The sequence below is a fragment of the Hippocampus comes genome, unplaced genomic scaffold (assembly GCF_001891065.2).
Source record: "Hippocampus comes isolate QL1 unplaced genomic scaffold, H_comes_QL1_v1.1 scaffold326, whole genome shotgun sequence".
NCBI classification, from domain to species: domain Eukaryota; kingdom Metazoa; phylum Chordata; class Actinopteri; order Syngnathiformes; family Syngnathidae; genus Hippocampus; species Hippocampus comes.
This window is the reverse complement of record NW_017805930.1, coordinates 1,109,954-1,114,041: the sequence shown is the minus strand read 5'-3', so window position 1 is coordinate 1,114,041 and position 4,088 is coordinate 1,109,954. Positions and strand designations below refer to the sequence as shown.

Below are 4,088 nucleotides of genomic sequence, written 5' to 3'. Positions count from 1 at the left end.
ACCAGGCGGCCGGATGCGGCGGAGGAGGGAGAACCTGCGCCTCCTCTTCTCTTCCTCCTCCTCCACCTCCTTTAATTCCTTCTTCCCCGCGGACGCTGTCGTGATGTCACTTCCTGTCGGCAGCACCCGTCCCCCCCGCCCCCACACACCCTTTGGTTTACAGCGCCCCCGGGTGGCGGAAGTTCATCAAGGACTGGAAAATCAGTCTTCGGCGAGTCGGGAGGTTGGCGGACGTACGTCGAGACTTCCAAGGGGACATCTCCACTGGCGGCGTCCATCTGACGAGGGCAAAATTAAGCTAGAGGCTGCGTCCACACGTACGCGCAGAAATTAGACCAAGTGCTCATTTTTACATCCTTTCCTACACACGCAATTTATTATTTTTTTGCCTTAAAAAAGTCCACCTTAATTCGCATTTGTTAATTTTTCCGAGAATTTTTAAAAAATTATTTATTCAAAATAAATCAAAAATAAAGTGAAAGAGTGAGTTTTTCATACAATAAATATTATGTAATTGTCGTGACTAATTCTTTAATTTTGGTGGGTTAAGTGGGTTAATCGTAAGAAATCCGATTTTCTTTAAAGAAAAATTTTATTTTTTTTTAATGCAGATTTAGTCTTGGGGAAAAAAAATCCAATTTTTAAAGATTTTTTTTGGTCAAGGATATAAGATTTGTCAAACTCCTGAAATTTATTTTATTGGGGAATTTTTTTTTTCCTTTTCTTGAAGCGACACAACTTTTTTGTTGTCTTGAATGACTACACTTTATTTGCTTAATATTACAAAAAATGCTTTAATTCACAGAGAAAAAAATCCAAGAAATTCCTGTTGTAAAAATTTTGCTAAATACTTAAGATTTTTTTCTGAAAAAATTATTTTTTGTTTATTAAATGAAACTACAACTCTATTATAAAATAATTGTTTAAAAAAAAGTTTATTTCTTGAAACTTTTTTTCAAGATTTTGTGGGGGGGCAGAAATACTTTTGAGAAAAAAAAATCTTGACAAAGTTGAATTTTTGGGGTGAAAACTACTCTTTTTAAAAAATAATGACCATCCCTAAGCTGTACAACTTTGTTTATAAAAACATCTATACACGTGTAATTTCTCAAAAATATGCAAATTTACTAACTGTACATCTTTTTTCCTTAGCAAAAAAATAAAATACAAATTTTACCCTTCATTTATTTTTTAACCAGTGTACTCCTGGTGTGTGTAATTTGACTTTTTTTTTTTTGTTAGTTTTGTTTTGTTTTTTTTGTGACGCTCGAAAGATTTGTGGCTTGTAAAATTATTGGACGCGTACATGTGGACGTAGCCCCCGCCAGTGGCGATTTGCGTGCTTATGTTCAGTGTTTTTCGGGGGGTCTTCAGTTGGTTTTTTTTGTTTGTTTTTTTTTTTTTTTAGCGGCGGATGAACTTTGCCCCATTTCTACGAGGGGTGGCCGTCAGACGTGTGCAAACAGGAGAATGTCGGTTGCGTTCTTTGAATGTACTCTTTCTTCTCTGCGTGGATTCTTTCTGTTGCTGTACATAAATATATAGACATATCTATTCTATGGGCTGTGCTGATGTCAGGGAGTAGAGGGGGTGGCCACACGAGCCCCCTTTAGATTTCAGTCCTCGCCCCCCCCCCTCCACTAAATATGCCCCTGATATTTACTGTAACATGTGATCATGTGTTATATGATTGAATGTGTGATGGTGATTGTGTGCCCCAGTCCCTCCTCGTACTTCACCCCCCCCCCCCCCCGCCCCCACATCCCCTGCCCCCTCCTCTCTTTACACAGTCATTGACTTCACCTCCTTTTGGAATTAATTCCGTCCAATTTATGGCTTCTCCCATCCGTCCTTTGTGGGATTTGAACGCGCGGCCTCGGAGCTCTTTGATCATGAGCCAGTGGGAGGAAGTGCTCGCTTCTGCTAATGCTAGTCCACGGGCGTTTTACAGTTCGGGGGGGAAATCTGTCAGCCGATGGGGGGAAGCAGAGTAGAGATAACCAGCTCAGGGCGGACTCACACTAGGCTGTTCCAACCAGGCTTCAGGCCACTTGAAGCCCCAAGACCAGAACCTTTTTGAGAATTATTCATCACACCCAATACCTTATATGGAAATCAACATGGAAACTATTACAAATTATCCCCAAGCGGGGGGGTATGAAACCCATCCCCATTCCCATCCCCATCCACATCTTGCTTAGACACGTGCAGCGTATATATTATCATGAGGAATCCACTACTCCCATTTACCAGATGTTCATCATAACTAGCATCTTGCAAAACAGAAAATTAACACAAGGACAAATAGTCCCAGGCAGGCTCGGTACGTGTCATGATTAATGCCATGGCTACTCCTGTCATCTTGCAAAATAGAAATCAACACAATGACTGGAAATTATCCATGCCGCGCTTGTTTGGACGCAATTTTGGTGTCGTGATTAATGCAAAGACCCAAACACCCCCAACCAGGTCTGCCTATTTTTAATCCACTGATCAAACCTGTTCATGATAACCGCCCCCCTCCTTGCCTTGCACAATAGAAATCACCAAAGACAAATGGAAATAATCCATAGTCGGAAGATAATCGGGCCTGTGTCCCAACAAATGCACCCGCTCCGCTTGCCAGTTACTCATAACAACCACCACTTTGCCCAGTCGAAATAATCCACAAAGCGAATGACTTGTTGGCCTCGTGTGAGTGCGCCGTAGCGATATCTTCAAGAGGCTTCCCGCCGGCCGCATGCTCAACTTCCCGTTCAGCAAAATCACCCATCATTTCACTCAATTGGTTTCCTTTGGTCAAACAAATCAGGGCTCCTCCCCCCGTTGACGTTTCCTATACAGTACAAAGACTTCCAATCGCATCGTGACGTCCAATCGCATGACGGACGGGGCAGGAGATGAACAACTGTCGGCGTCGTGCGCCGCCTCCGCCGATGATCTATGCACTACCCTCAGTCACCACACGATGTCACTCATGCGCACACATTAGCGAGACTGTTACCAACTGATACAAAATGTACCCGTGTTGTTTTTGTTTTCGGGGAAAAAAAAGGCCAAATGACAACTCCTGATCAAATTGTTTTTTTAAAAATGAGAAACTGCGTTTGCGAGCCTAGCCTGGTGGTTCACGTAGCAGATGGTTGTCTTAAATACAAAAATGTACTTTAGAGTGTAAATGTTGGTGCTTTTAGAGAGACAAAAATGACTATTATTGTAGAGCATAAGCATTTAAATGTCCCGTTTTCTGGCAGCGAATCTGAGTCTCTTTTTATTGGTTAGCCTATGAGTGGCGTCGAAGGGAAGATTTCTCAATCTAGCCGCGTATTCCATGCATGGCTTCGCACTGTTGGATTGTTTTCCCATTGCAGGTGGTAAAGCAGCTTTAAAAAAAACATTTAAAAAAAATTAACCACTTGTAACCGCACCTGAAATGCAAATGTATCCATTAGCAAAACATAACTTAGCATAGATGGATGTTCACTCAAACATGTACAGTTTTATGGCAGAAAGTCGATTCATCTATTTTACACTGGTCAGCCTCTGACGGGTATATTTTAAAAGTAAAACAGCTTTAATTCTTTTTTTTTTTTTAAACCACTTACGTAGCGTCTGAAGCCCTGAGTTCCACGTTAGCCATTAGCATAGCATAGCTGTATATTTTCACATCTGCAGTAAACTTTACATATTATGACAGGAACTCTATCAGTGATAGTCTGTTTCCATTGTCCAGCTTTTGAATGTACTGTACATAGACGTAGTAGAAATGTACGGATGTTGGCTTCCTTACTGTTGTGTAGATATATTTCATTTGAGGTGGTAAAGCAGCTTTAATTCTTTCGGGTTTTTTTCACCAATTTCGTAGCCTCTTAAACCCTGAAATCCAAATGCTAGCCATTAGCATCGCATCGATTAATATTTTCGCATCTGCTTTAAATCATCAGTATTTCTTACCACTCACTAAAAGTGTCTAAATGTCCCTTTTTATGACAAAGAAATCCAGTCTGTTTTCATTGTATAGCCATTGCTTGATATAAAAGTAAAGTGTGTGTGTATATATGTAAAAAAAAGAATATATATATATATAT

The 4,088-nt window shown here is 40.8% G+C and overlaps 1 long non-coding RNA gene across 1 annotated transcript in view; it reads left to right on the top strand.

Annotated features, from left to right (window-relative positions):
• Positions 1-3,395, top strand: part of LOC109527752 (uncharacterized) — a 3,725-nt gene extending 330 nt beyond the window's left edge. Inside the window, exon 2 of the long non-coding RNA XR_002170580.1 lies at positions 1,409-3,395. This is a non-coding gene — a long non-coding RNA (uncharacterized LOC109527752). The remainder of the gene's footprint in view (positions 1-1,408) is intronic.
• The last annotated feature ends 693 nt before the right edge of the window (positions 3,396-4,088 follow it).